Source organism: Rousettus aegyptiacus, unplaced genomic scaffold, assembly GCF_014176215.1.
Source record: "Rousettus aegyptiacus isolate mRouAeg1 unplaced genomic scaffold, mRouAeg1.p scaffold_m13_p_16, whole genome shotgun sequence".
NCBI lineage: Eukaryota > Metazoa > Chordata > Mammalia > Chiroptera > Pteropodidae > Rousettus > Rousettus aegyptiacus.
In genome coordinates, this window is record NW_023416291.1 from 20707660 (window position 1) to 20723450 (window position 15791).

The following is a 15791-nucleotide window of genomic DNA, read 5'->3' on the forward strand; positions in this document are numbered from 1 at the left end:
TTTTAGCTGTATAACATAATTATTTGATATATATATATGTTGCAAAATGATCTCCACAACAAACGTAGTTAACATCCATCACCTCACAGTTACTATTTTTTTTCTTTTGTTAAGAACTTTTAAGATCTACTTTCTTAGCAACTTTTGAATATATAATACAGTATTATTAACTACAGTCACCATGCTGTACATTATATCCCCATGACTTACCATGACTTATTTATCCTATAACCGGAACTTTGTGCATTTTGACAACCTTCACCCCACCCCCAACTCCACCTTCATTCTGGCAACCACCAATCTGTTCTCTGTATCTGACTTCTGTTTTCTGTTTTTGGTTTTGTTTTTTTTTCAGGTTTCACATACAAGTGAAATCATACAGTATTTATCTTGCTCTGCTTAACTTATTTCACTTAACATAATACCCTCGAGGTCCATCCATGTTGTCTCCAATGGCAAGATTTTCTTTTTTTTTATGGCTAATTAATACTACACACACTTACACACACACACACACACACACACACACACGCATCTTTATCAATTCATTCACTAATGGATATTTGAAATGTCCTGGCTGTTGTAAATAATGCTGCAGTGAACATGGGAGTGCAGATATCTTTTCAAGACAGTGACTTTGAGCGCAGCATAGGGTATATAGTCAATAATATTGTAATAACAATACATGGTATCAAATGGGTACTAGACTTATCAGGGTGATCACATCATGTTAGATAAATGTCTAATTACTATGTTGTATACCTAAAACTAATATAATATTGTATGTCAACTGTATTTAAAATTTATTTAAAATTTAAAAAAAATTTTAAAATTTAAAAATCAGGGGGAAAAAAAGATAGTGACATTGTTTTCTTTGGATAAATACCCAGAAGTGGAATTGCTGGTTTATATGGTAGTTCTATTTTTAATATTTTGAGAAACCTTCATATCGTTTTCAACAGTGGCCGCACCAATTTATATTCTCATCAACAGTGCACAATGGTTTCCTTTCCAACACCCTTTTAATAAGTGACTTTGCTTCTAACATCAATCGGAATCCATTTCTGTTGCTTGCAATCAAGGTCCTTGATTTATGAGTCCTTTCCTGAGAATGAGAGATTCAGAAACATCTAGGCTCTAGGCACACCTGGGAAGTTGATGGTATCGTAATACCAGATGCCTATCGGTACAGGAATCATGTGCATTGTGGTGCCCCTTTGAAAGAAAACTTAACCTCGTGCTCTGCTGGAATTCATCTATGTCTTGTATGGCATATGATAGAATTAGTCGCAATTAATCTTATGTTCAGGAAGGCCGAGAAGCCTATGATAGTAACTTCATGTGTCAACTTGACTAAGTCATGGGATGCCCATATATTTGGTTAAATGTTATTCCGAGTGTGTGTGTGAGAATGTTTCTGGACAAGATAAGCATCTGAATCAGTGGACTGAGTAAAGCAGATGGCCATCCCGAGGGTGAGTAGGTGGGCCTCATCCGATCCACTTAGGGCCTGAACAGAACAAAAGGCTGAGCAAGACAGACTGCTCTCTCTATGGCCCAACACTGGTCTTCTCTCTCTGGGACACTGGTCTTCTCCTGCCTTTGAACTCAGACTGGAACTTAGACACCATCAGTCTCAGGCCTTCCGACAGCAGATTTAGGGACTTATCAGCCTCCATAATCATGTGAGCCAATTCATTACAATGAATGAATGAATGAATGAATGAATGAGTAAATAAATAAATACGTAAATACATAAATAACTAAATCCCTATTTGTTCTGTCTCTCTGGAGAACCCTGACTAACACAGACCCTCTTGGGAGAGAGATGATCCTAGAGAAATAAAGAAAGGTACTTGGCACGGTAAGGAAAGGAAGAGCAATTCTTTGAGAACCGTTACATTAAACCAGGATTTCTCTAATTTTGGGCCTCCACAGACAACATTATAGGCCACATTTTAGGTCATTTCTTAAAAGAGTCATCATAATTTTAATAATAATAAAAAACATTTAAAATCAATACTGTTTATTTCAGATCAATTGAAAGGGATGACAGTTTGAAATCGTTCACTCACTGGCCTGATGAAATAAATAGCTCATGTCGCCAGATTCTACGTCTAACTGGTTTCTTCTAATTCTAAAATTCTAAGTCTCCATTGTAAGTTATAGAGTGTGGCAGCAAGAGTTTGGCTCTGTCAGACAGTGCTGGATGTTTGGGTTGAATGGGGACACGAGAATCACGGAGGGATGACTCACTGAAGACTTCTTTCAGCTCTCCATCAGATGCTAAGTCAATAAGCATATCACACTTCAACGCTAGAGGGATGAGTCTCAGCTTGGGAATCGGTGCTGAATGGATTCCTAATCTACTCTTTGGAAAGTAGCTTTTCATGCTCCACTGCACCCCTTGGAGGTAATTTTAAAATATGTCCAATAATACATCATTGATTTCTTGCTCCCTGAGAAGAAAATCAGTGAGTGCTGGAGAAAAGACAAAGTTTATGCAACTGAGCTATTTGCACCATGGAGAATTTTATCCTCCATATTAAAATTCATGATACTTCAGCCCTGAGGGAATACGCTCAAGTTCTAAAGACAATAAACACATTGCTGAGATACATGGTTAAGCAAAACACTTGAAGTCTTAGGAATGGAGTGTATGACATTATCAGTGTCATAAAGAAACATTTCTATTTCATTCCTGATTTCGAAAACTCTTGAGAGTCGCTTTCTGACACCGAGGGCACTTCAGTGTGGAAACCGACTTGTACTAGGTGCTCATCTCTAGATTCACAATGTTCACTATTCCTATTAACCTTGAATCAGGATCAAGATGTGTTTGAAAATGTTGACTTTATTATTATTCAGGTATGGTGAGGCCAACAGATCAGAAGACAACTGCTATTGAAAAGGCAGTCATAAAGATCCTAAGAGGTGAGGGCAAGCTGTGCCACGGAGGGGCCACATGAGGTAGCACCAGGGTCAACCAGGAGACAGAAGGAAAGAGGGAGAAATGTGGGCAAGAGCCTTTACTGTGGTTCCCATGGGAATGAACAGGTGAGGCAGAGTAAACAGGTTTAGGATTTGCTGGTCCGAATAATTTCAGCAGTCTCTGGAGCCCAGGGGCTGTCCCTAATTGTCTGCTGTCTGGTCCTGGAGTGATTAGGGCAGATGGAGAGTGACCTGAGGATGATAAAGGAAGTGGTTAGGGGTACGGCCTCTAGATGGGTCGGTTTGTATATGAAAGGCAATCAGGTGACTTGGGCTTACTCTCTTGATATTAGCTAACCCTGGGAGGGGCGGTTTCTCCAGTGTCAGCAAGGCCCCAGGTGTCAAAGCATGAGCATACAGAAAATGAAAGGCATGATTAAAGAAGGATGCCTACTGTTAGCCACCAAGTGCTCTCCGTGAATGAAGCAGTGCGGATCAACATTACAGAGCGATCTCTTTTCTCTGAAGAGTAATAAATGGTCCTCCTCACTTTATATACAGCTAGGTATGTTCAGAGAGGATGCCAACACTTATTTTCCATTCTACACCATCACTCATGAACTAATTAGCAATTAAATAAAAAAGATCTTCTGCAGCATGTGCTTTTTTTAGTGATAAAAAAGACAAAAAGTCTCAAAGCAATTCTCTCTCATGCATGTATCACACGTATACTAAGAGCTTTTTCATACATCAGTAATTTCATCCACTCTCGCGTGATGGTAATTGCTCTTGCATATTACCTGTGATGTCCAACAGCATTATTTTTTTTAATAGCATCATTTTTTTACATAAAATTTCCAATATTTTGTTATGCTTTCCTTCCAAGCATATACATCATCAGCCCTTGGCTGGTTTTACCAGCTTCACATCAATAATATAACTCATACCTCTTTTTGCTATGGAGATTGCAATTCTGAATGATGCCTCTAGTTTTGGTCTCTTTTCTGCCTTTAGCAACAAAATTAATCAGTTGCAGGTTTATTTTTACTAAAGAGGTTTCTGTACTTCATTTGCAGAGAGTTGATGGCTCTGTTATCACTACTTGACAAAGTTTCATAGCAGACAACATATTACGAACTAGGGCGAAAATGAATTACCTGTCCAACAAAATCCAATTTCTAATTATTATCCTACTTATTTGCACTCCACTTATGACAAATTGTGCAGTTGTACTTGTTCCAGCCCACAGAATCACATTCTACATTTTTTCACATTCTACATTTGAATTGTAGAATTGAGTTGTTTACATTATTGTTTTCATTTCTGTTTTTATGCTTCATGGAACCACTTTCAAGCCATCAACATTCTTTGTAAACCAGGGAGATACAGTAAATCCTCGTGTAACAGAATTAATAGTTTCTTGAAAATTGCAACTTTAATGAAACGAAGTTTAACAATACCAATTTTACCATAGGCTAATTGATATAAATGGAGTTAAATTACTGAAGCATATTTCTAGTTACAGAAACATGACCAGACTTCTAAATGAAGACTCCCAAACATTCCTAATATTAAACATTAAAATAAATATGAGCTATACATACATTTAAGGAAGATGAATAAAAATAAGAGAATGATTTTCTGACCTGTTTTTTCTAACATCTTTGGAACGTGGAAGGAAACCAGAGGACCCAGAGAAAACCCACAAAGACATGGGGAGAATGTGCGACCTTTAAAATGATGTTGGATAAAACGACACCAGTGGAGGACCTGCTGTCCTACAACACATTTTAAGCTATAAATGTTCCTTTAAATATGGCTTTCACTGCTCCCAATACGTTTTCACATAAAATAATTCTCCTGTTCCCCTTGAGGGAGACAAGGACCAATGGAAACAGCAGTCCATGCCCTGTGGATCAGTAGGCTCTGTCTTAGACTCTGCTGGAAAGCCTGGCTTCCTCCCAGGTTCATGCGCTTACCCTCAGTATTACAAATAATGGTCCACAAATCCAACCCTCTACTGGCTCATACCCACATTTTGTCTCACACTCGAAGCTCCAGATGTGTTTGGGGTTCCCCTCCAGGCTCCAGTAAAGAACCACGCTTTCCTTACTAGTTGATGATCTCAGCAGAGAGAAGGAGACACAGGGTCCTAAAAGTGTGATCCAGTCAATGTCTTTCCAGTGTCCTCAGGATATGGTCTGTCTTCCATTGAATTCATCCTTCAAATGGTCCCCAGATTTATCTAAAACATAAAAACATCATACCCTGACAAGAACACTTCATGATTCTCCTTTAGTCATAGACAAAGTGAAGCTCTATAGCCTGATTTACTAATCTCATTCTCACAGATGTACATTTTATAACCAAATAGGATAGGACTGCTTATAGTTCCAACATCATTGTTGCAAAGTGGTATACTCTTGCCGATGCTGCTATATTTCACTTCCGAGTGTTCTTTTATCTCAAGATTAGCTATGTGTTACCTCCTCTGAGAATCTGTCTGTCTCTAACACTGGTTGAGTTAAACATATGTCATAGTTTCCAATTAGACTGAAATTTCTACACATTTTACAATCCACCCACAAATGTTCCATAATTACTGCTACATTGTGAATGTTTGTACGCACATCCCCCCCTCATTCATATAATTTGAAATCTAATCCCCAGTGTGATGGTGTAAGGAGGTACAGCATTTTGGAGGTGATTAGGTCATGAGTGTGGAGCCCTCATGAATAGGATAAGTGCCCTTGTAAAAGAGACTCCACAGAGCTCCCTTTCCCCACCCATCATATGAAGACAAGGTAAGAAGATGGTCTCCTATAAAGCAGGAAGTGGCTTGCACCAGACACCAAATCTGCTGGGGCCTTGAACTTGGATTTCCAGCCTCTAGAACTGTGAGACATAAATTTCTCTTGTTTCTAAGCTCCTCAGTCTATGGTATTCTGTTATAGCAGCCCCAAATCACTAAAAAATTACTGAATGAATTCATAGTATTTAATGTACAAGTCACATGATAATAAATAGTTTTCCATTAGTTTACGCATAATATTGGATTTCAAGGGCCATTTGCGATTAGAATATTACTCAGGTTTCTGAATATGGACACCGTTGCCAAAATGACTCCATGTTTTTCCTTCTAGACCAGAAGAACTCGATCATCTTTCCAAGGTCACAAAGTTCTGTAATGAACCATGTGAAGTGAGTCAACGTGTGCTGTCAGTAGTGAGTGAACAATTCTCATGCTGGCAGAAGACTCGATTGCTTTGCCAGAAGGATTTGTTCGACCAGACCACTGTCAGCTTTTGAATATTCCACATTTTCCAGGCCATTACAGTGCATTCCTTTCACAATCCGTTTTTATCCGGCCTGATTAACAACTGCCACATCACCACCCTAGGATTGCCACGACCCACTTCCTGTCGGGTATTAAACTTGGCATCAGTTCTCATTGTGCACTCACGCTCAGGTAAAAAAAACAGCTTGGAAAAAAATCTTTCAAAGAGAACAGTCATTTCCTAAGTTTGAAGGGAAGGAGAGGAAATAAGGAAGGAAATGAAGGAGGGAGGGAAGGAGGGAGGGAGGGAAAAGCTACATAGAGTAAATTTTAAAACTTAACCAAGAGGACTGATTTTATGTCGGCGTGAATAAAGCCCAGTTTGATCACCTAGTTTCCCAAAAGATGAGGGTCTTTCCTTACTCAGCAATGTAGACGGCACCACTGCAGACCATTGTCAGGAACTATAACCTTGAACCACCAACTCTGGCTCCTTCAGAAAGACTTGCTAAGAGATATGGTGTTTAAAGAGGGCCTAGAGTCACCCATTTCTGACTTCGTTTGTCCAGGTTAAACCACCAAAAGGCTTCCTACTTGGTCCCCATTAGCCTGAGCTACAGAATCATCTCTACTCATGTGCTTTTAAATCCTTTAACACCAACTTTTATTGGGCATTAGTATAAGAGATGGTACATAAAATGTGGCTCCACTTTTGTTAGAAATCTTGTTATTAATGAAATTATCCAGTATTCCTGATAATAAGGACAACAACGATCCAAACCCTGTGTGAAGGGAAGTCTCAGAAAGTCACGAAGCAGGGGGACACTAGGGAGACCAGATGACCAAATTCGGGGTGGTGTTAGGATTGATGCGTAGAACAGGAAAAGAGGATTAGTGGGAAAACTGGTGACATTCCAATAAAGTCTAGACTTTAATAAGTTGTTATGTACTAATGTTAACTCCTTAGTTTTGGCAAATGTACCACAGTCATATAAGTATTGATTTAACATTAGGGGAAACCGAGGCAGTCTACAGGAACACTGTACTATCTCTGCAACTTTTCTGTAAATCTAAAATTATTCCAAAATTAAATTTATTTAAAAAAAAAAAAAGGTTTGCATGAGCTTAAAGGAAAAAAAAAAAAAAACATCTCCCAAGACGGTGCTGTATACATTCCTCTCTTTTGACAATAAGAAACCATGACTTATTGCCCTTTTCTTTTTACTTTCGCTGTTCAGATGCTCAGAATCAAATTCTGTGCTGGAATATACCAACCTCATGAACCCTCGGAGTCCTCGTATTTGTTTCCTCATTTTTCCTGATCCTAATTTCCCTTTTCTATTAGGAATAGAGCCAAAGCTTGCCGTATTTTGCTGTAGTTGTCATAAACAACCTCTAATCCTTTTAGGAAGGAGGTTCTGCATTAATTATGAACCAAAACTTTTCCAAAGGCAGGGAAGCAAGGTTGTGAAGGCTCAGGAAGTCATGGGTTACAATAAACAGCAGAAGGAGTCAGGCTCCTTTAGGCAGAAAGATGACTCAGGGGAGAAATGATGTTTGTCTCCAAATAACTGAAAGGTTGCCCTTGAAAAAACAGGAATGACTTTCTCAGGGCTGCACAAAAAGTGAAGCCCCAACCAAGGGGTCCACATCACTAGAAGAGGGCTTGGACTCCACACAACAAAGAACCAACAAACCCAACCTACAGGGGGAGGGGTTAGTACTCCTGCCCGAAGGATACTTAACAGTATCTAGATTATTTTAACAGGATGTCTTATTTTTTTAAATCCCATTAATATGTAATAGGTCTGATTCAACGGGTAGCAAGACTCTAGACCATCTGGCACGAATTCCTCATTGATGAGGTTACACTAGATGATCTCAAAAGTTTCTTCCAGATGTACATTCTGAGATTACATCAAAGTAACTCATAATACAGTTCTGGGCTGAGAATGAACACACATAACAGTAGGAGATGTTCATTAAACGCTCGCTCTGTGTAAGGCACTGTGGCATGCATTTTGCAGCCATTATCTCTTTTAACCTTCTCAGTAACTCTTCAAGCTGGCCCAACAAGGGACCTTGTATTGTACTCAGTCCATGCCTTTTCACACTGTCCTTGTCCATGTGGCGAGACTTGTCCACTGGCTGCAGCGTGGCACCCAAAAGGCAGCATGGAAGACAATTATGTGTGTCGTTTTAGAAAGAGGCATGGATGACTGAGTCAGGGGACTTATTCGGTCAATAGACATGGCCCAGGCAATCAATGTAATGTGTGGAGAAATGCCAAGTCCATCTGCTCGGGAAAGAAACCTCCCTGCTCTCAGCACGCCAAGCTTCAAGCAGGACTTCCTTGTCTTGCTACATCTGGGCTGCTCTATGTCACACACACTATGGGACACCCACTCACTGTGCGGCCTTGGCCTACTCACTTCTGTCCACCTGCACACCATCCAGGGGGGTCAGACAAATACTTCTGCGGACCTTTAATTCTAACATTATAGATGATAAGTGGAGGTAAACCGATATGTTCCACAACATCCAAAAATCAAATAATGAGCCAAGGATCATCTAAATGTATCATCTGGTGTTTAAGCTTTCCTTTTTTATAAAGCACTCGTTTGTCAGTGATTTTATTTTCATTATTACTTATTTCCTTATTATTATATATTTCCTTCTTACTCTGAGAAGTAATTATTGACCTCCATTTCTAACATCTGCAAAATGAGGATATGGGCCTTACCCAATGAGTTGGCCCTTCTGACCCTGGTGGGTCATCATGCTATGTTTCAGGACAGTGAAAATGAGGCTCTTGTGAGATCACAGCTTCTATAGGGCTGCAATTGGCCCTACAGAGAATCAAAATCAGGATTTTGGTGATGGGATCTTGGTCCCCATGAGGAACAGCATGCAGGAAGAGAATCAAGGATGCCCGAGGTTCAAAGGAGAGAGCAGTAACAGTTTTAACGATCTGTCTTGAGTGTCAAGGTGCCATGTGACATCCACAGGTCAGTGACTCTGCTTCTGCCCTCAGGTACCAGCAGTTCTCAGGGAAGTCAGAATAAAGAAAACAATAAACCAGGCAAACTGGGTTACATGCAATAATAGTACTACGGCAGCAGAAAAAAAGGGTGGAGTCTGCTCAAGAAATCTTGGTAAGCTTTCTGGAAAAAAGGGGCATCAGAACAAGGCCTTAGGGATGGAGGGAATTCTATAGATGAGGTGGGGGAGGGGAAGGAGGAGGTTCTCATAGGAAGGACAAGTTATAAAGACACAGAAGCAGAAAATTTAAATGATGACTTTCTATAAGATCAGAGGGTGGCATAGAATAAGAAAGCAAGCTGCAGGGCTCAGTGCTAGCTAAGGAAATCGGCCACCCTTGGAGAGGCTGGGGGCGGGGGGAGTGAGGTAGCAGAGTTTTCAGAGGAGGGGATCATAGCTAGTTTCGTAAGACCACTGCAGAAGCAAGTGAAGACGCAATCAGGAGGAGAGACGGGGGCAGGAGGCGCGGGCAGGAAACTCGTTCCCGTCGGAGTTCACATATTAAAGGGCTCATTGAGGGGCAGAGACGCTGGAAACAGTGCACTGTGCAGTGACTTGGGGTCCACGTGGTTTGAGGTCCAGGTTTCTGGAGGGTATCGATGACATGAAGCAAGAGAGGACACGTTAGTTAGCACAGCCCTTTAGAGTTTCCACACAACTTCACCACGTCTCCCCTCCCCTTCTCTTGCACCTGAGAATACCAGATTCCCTTTTCCACACTCTGATCCACTTCCGGAGGCTACTAGAGTCACATACCGAAGGCATTTTCCCACTGGCTCAAGAACTGAAGTGGTTCCCAGTTCAACCCCGCAGATTCCTGGCAGAAAATGGAGAGGACGGACTTCTGATTACTAATAGTTGTCCCCTTTCATCTGCATTCGTTCCCAGTCTGGGGCCCTGGTGCCCGCCAAGGTCTGTTTTTCAGCGTATTTAAGTGGCTCAGTCCTGCCGCGGGCATTTCCTCGTGTCATCTGCCCTCTGTCTATATCCTGCACCTTCTTCAAATCCAGTCTGGAATTCGCCTTTAGGAAACTTGGGTTTAGCACACAGACGACCATTATCAACTGGACATGCTCCCCGGTATCAGTTCCCCGTTCCCCTTGCACTGCTGAAAACTGACAGCCCTAGGTGTGGCTCTTCCTCTGCCCAAAGGGACTCTTTCTACTTTCCCCACCTAGCAGGAATCCCAGCTCCCTGAATCTCTGCCTGCTGCAGACTTGCACTTCCCCAAATCCCTGGTTCCTCCTTTATCTTCCACCTGTTCTCAGAGAACCCAGGCGAAGAATGTTCTAAGACACCAACTAGGGCCCCCACCTCAACTTCATTTACACCTGACTGCCCAGAAAACTCACTCGTGGGTCCCAGGATGACCTGCCATCCTTCCTATCAGCAATCTGCTGGAAACAGATGGTGCCAAGATTTCCTTAACTAAAGAAAAGAGGATATTCAGCAACAGAGAGAAAGATAAATACCACAGATAACTGGATAAAGCGCTTGAAATCACTGTGATGGCTCAGCCATCTTTTAATTGCCTTCGGAACAGGAGATAAGAATAATGGAAAGCTACTGATAATCCATTCGTTTCAAACAACCTTCCACGGCAAATGTGTAATTTTAAGTTGATGCTTACAAGATACAAAAGAGGCCAGTGAAGGGTTTTCAGGAAGGGAGTAAAATCCAAAGAATGGGAAAGACACAAAACATTCTCCATAAAGGCGAAGTACACACACTGCAGTTATTAACCACAAACCTAGGCGCTCCGTCCTACTGATGGCAAAGCTAAATCTTTCTCAAGTGTGACAAGCAGCATCCGATGTCTCAGTAGGGGTTCTCTGTTCTTTAGCCACTTAACAGTCACAGCAAATTCTTCTGTAGTTCCACTTAAAACATTCTCCAGGGGGTATTCTAGGTTACTTTGAACAGTCTGTGACAAATATCCCCAACCAAGAGCAAAAACTCCTTAATTCAACTCACTCTAAGAGGCAGAAAAGTCTTCTCAGCTCAGGTAATTTTGTGAGCCAGGAAGTGCCTTGGAGGCTGGCTCTAATAATTCCACTCTTACTTTTACAGCAGAGAGCAGTGAGTCCAGGGGAGGGAAAAAGATATGCCAGGGGTCACACGCCACTAATGAGTAGCAAAGTCCGTACCAGGCCTGGGTCCCTTAAATCTGTGACCACACCTAACTTTAAATAGAAATATAACATCCTGGGGTGGACATGGAGATGCACCACCCGGACCCCCTTTCAGGAAAGACTGTGGCCCAGATGTAGGAAGCATGGTCAACACATGGCCACCTGCTCTCAGGTCCTTCAGGGTCTGCCTCAACCGCAGAAGTTTACGACACCCGAGGTCACACCTTTCCAGGGCACGCTGCATCCGTGGACTAAGTAGACGGGGTGTAAAGACCCAGCCACGTCTGCCCAGGAGGAGCAGTGCTCATGCGCAGTGCTCGCGCAGAGCTCCCCACTGGGCTCGCCAGAGCTGCACCGGGCACGCGTCACGCTGTCACTTCTTCCTCTGCACAACCTTGTTTCCCTCCCCTTTCCTTCACGGATGCTAATTCCTAATAAACTACTCGCACTCCAGACTCCTTCTCAGCATCTGCTTCTGGAAAACCCAAGCTGCCCCACAGCCCCGCCCCAGGCTATGCCACACTTACACTTGATTGGCAACCTTGTAGTCCTCAATTTTGCTCATCCCTGACTTGTCAATCCTAATTCCAGGCTTGGGTGATAGGCCACCAACTCAGGGCAGATTTTCTTTTCTCACCACATTCCCTCAAGTCTCTTCCTGTATCCTCAATTGCAATTCTCTAGAGATGGCCTTCTTGTCTCCCCGACCAACAATGCAACACAGCCAAGCAGAAGCCTAGGACAGCTGGACCATCTCCCCACAGGCCTCTGCCCATAAACGCAAACCCACACTAGGGCCTCAGTTCACATGGGATGAGCCAGCTTCCAGGAGCTGGTCTAGCAGTTGTGTGGCAGTGTGTAGACGCCCTCGTGCTTTATCCTGGGAAGGGGTGGATCCCTCATTTACTGGTGGCTCTCTTAGCACTCATTGGTTTTGCTTTAAGACACAGGAAGTTTAAAAATTAAAGCAGGATCTTAGTGGAAAACCACAGGACACCTGGGTTCCAGTGAAGTTTGACTATTTGTGGGTAGGGTGACCTGAAACAGTTATGGTTTATGCCTGTCGTCACAGTGTAATTATTAGTAGCATCAGCTTTCACTCTCGAGTGTGCTGTTTTGGCGATAATGTGCTCACCCACTCTACAGACCACATGACTTCAGAGCAGCTCTAGCTGACTGTCTTTCTCTCTCCCCAATCTTGGACATGCTGAGAGAGAGGAATGGTGGTGCTCTCAGTGGAGAGCAGAAAGAACACAGTCCTAGGACAGACTGGGGTTGGAATGACCTATGGATCGGGCACCAGTTCAGGGACTTCAGATGAGTCTCTTAGTCTCTTCTTGCTTTATCTGAAAAAATTCAAGTAATAAAATATACTCAGTCTTTTATACATAGTTGTTAAGACTATTAAGCAAAACAATGGAGATGAAGGTACTCTGAAACGATAAAGCCCTATTCAGATATCAAGGATGGAAAAAATGTCCAACACTATAAGTATTTGCTGATTGACTAAACAACAAGGGAGGGATGTTAGGTATAATGATTATCAATATGCGGTAATAACCAGAATTCTTTTTTAGGCCAACAGGCTTCCCATCAAGAAATAGAGTCTAATTCCCCTGCCCTTGAATTTGGCTGGGCTTAGGGACTCAAATGCAGAAGTGACGCTGTGTGACTTCCAAAGCTAGGTTATAAAAGGTGCTCTAGACTCCCTTGGGCTGCTTGCTCTTCATTCTCAGCTGCCACGGTGTGAGTAAGCCCAGGCAACAATGAAAGGTGCAAGTGGAGGGTTCTCAGTCCTCAGCCGCAGTCAGGGTCCTAACAAACAGAGAGGCTCTGAGATGACTCTGGCTCCAGTCACTATCTGATGGGAACCTCATGTGAGACTCTGAGTGAGAACTATCTCCTAAGCCCAGTCAACGGTAAATGATTGCTTTGTTAAAAAAAAAAAATCGATATTGTGGTCATTTCTCAGTGTATATAAATATCGAATCATTACATTGTACCCTTGAAACTAATATAACGTTATATATCAATTATACCTCAATGTAAAAGAAAGAAGTTAATGGGCACATGTTCTGAAAATAAGATGCTCACCGTGGTGCGGACTGCCTCCTGAGGATGTAAGAAAGGTCCACAGTAGCTGTGACTCTGCCACAGAAGCTGACAATAACCTCTAGGGAAAGGCCACCCAAAGCACTTAGTTTTCTTTAATAGCCAATTATAACTGTCATCTCCACATTTATCTTAATCTTTGTAATTACTTTTTCAGGCACTACCACCTCTTGAGATAATGGTTCCATAGCTTCTTCCCTATGAAACTCTTCGAGGACTTGAAAAACAAATGTGTGTTCAATTTATCTATTGCACTTACCATTTCAGAACTTACAATAACATTCACTCTTAAACTTCACCTTTCCAGACTGAGAAGTTTAGTATTTGTCATCACATTCCCTACTGGCAAAACCAGTGTGGCATCTGAAATATTCAAGGCCTGTGGAGTCAGTGCAAATTTCCAATGAAATGGGGTTTAACTAAGTAGTTTATTTGTTAATATGTATATGGTTTTAACTCGTTTTGAAGACAGCATGTGGGTTTTTAATTTGTGTAAAAGAATGTAATACACATTGAAGTACTTGAAAATAAGTACATAATGCTCTGAACTGAAAGCTAAGATTCTTGTGTAAGATTTTTATCACATGTTAAAAGCTAAATTTTTTTCCTTGGGAATAAAGTTTCACAATCATAGCAAAAAACAGCCGGAAAATGTTTGCATGCACCATGACACCCCTGCTCAAAACTATTCAGAGTGACTGTGCCTTGCCTTACAGAGTAGGTCCACATCGCTCAAATGAGGTGTGGCCACCAACAGACCTCCAACCTGATGGCCCCTATTTCAAAAAAAACATTAGCTGTGATCAATCTGACCTATTCACCGACTCTCCACACACAGTGGAGAGTCAGTGAATAGATCGTTGCCTCTCTCTGTTGTATGTTTTTGCCAACCAACCCTCTCTCACACAGCGAGAGTGTCTGTCTGTCCTTACCTGCCTTCCCAAGTTCCCTTTTGCATTTCTTCTTTGAGTTCTAACCATAAGGATTGCTATTTTATGATTTTCTTCTTTCTTAGAGGTCTTCTAAAGAAAAACAGAATTTACATATTTTAATTAAATAAAACTTATTCTATCTTACGATTACCATATGGACCCTGTTACCTAAGGGCAATATGTCTAAGATACAATGTAAGAGCTTAATGATCTTATTTTTTCTATATTTTGAAACACATAACTATACCATTACCTGGGAATTATTATTAATCATTACTCATTATTTGTTCCAAACTATGCTAAAAAAGCAAAAATAATTTTAAAATGGAAGAATGGTGGAATTATCTAGAAAGATGATGCGATAGTGAAGAAATCATCATTCTTCAGTTTTCCTATTGCCAAAAAAAAAAAAAAAAAACATTATCTTCAAGAAGGTATGAAAGAAGGCAGTAGACACCATTTTTCTGGCCTGCTTTCAGCCTTCATTGAGTACAAATGACAATTCAAATTTTTTCATTATCTACCATTGAAGGCAAAGAAAAGAAAATGGACAGAGGAAGACATTTCTAGTTATTAGACGAACCAGAGGGTAAAATGAAATGAGACAGAAAGCAGCACTCTAGACCATAATAATAATGGTACAATTTATCCTACGAGTGAAACCTAAGATTGCAGATCTTCAGGTGACAACATCCTAATGATTTTTCTCTAATTTAAGAATCACTCTGTGAACGTGTTTTTAAGGACAAAAAGAGAATATGGTATTTTCAATCAGTTAATCAGGCAAAGGAAATATTTCCTCATGTGATATTTTGTGACAAGAACTTGGACCATCCCATTTTGCTAAGAGGGCATGTGATAACATTGTTTTCACATCTGATGATGTTTATGCCTAAAAATTTATTTGACACAAGAGATTTGCTATGTTTGAATTCTTGCTAAAATTTCTAATAAAGTTGTTTTTTCACTATCCTTCTATTTTCACTTCTGTAAAGTATTCAAAGAAAAACTTAGAATATAAAAGGTAAATAAATAAGCCATTCAACCCTGATGGAGGCTATCTTTCCCGGTGTCCTGAGAGTTCAGGTCCAGCTGGAGTTCTTTCTGCCTTCTGGAACCTTCCCTTCTGTTCCAGCCCACCCTGAACTTCCTTTCCAAAATTACTGTTCTGAAAACCTCCACCATAACAATGGTTTGATATGGGTTATATATTTGCTGGGTTTCTTATCTAAACCAAATCATAAAGCTCTTTAGGGCAATGATATTCAGTCAACAAACATTCGAGTGCTGTGACTAGTACTGTGGCAGGCCATAGGGACACAACAGCAGGCAAATTAGACACCAGCCTTGTCTTTATGGCACACG

At 41.2% G+C, this 15791-nt stretch overlaps 1 long non-coding RNA gene across 2 annotated transcripts; it reads right to left on the reverse strand.

The window, feature by feature from the left end:
* Positions 1-2009: 2009 nt before the first annotated feature.
* Positions 2010-12243, reverse strand: LOC118612431. Of its 2 annotated transcripts, XR_004954879.1 has the most exons (5): positions 11910-12243; positions 9942-10067; positions 8952-9836; positions 4967-5176; positions 2010-3183 (listed from the first exon to the last, which is right to left on the reverse strand). It is a non-coding gene; the product is annotated as an uncharacterized LOC118612431 (long non-coding RNA). The 2 variants fall into 2 exon arrangements; XR_004954880.1 differs by lacking the exon at positions 8952-9836.
* Between the last annotated feature and the right edge of the window lie 3548 nt (positions 12244-15791).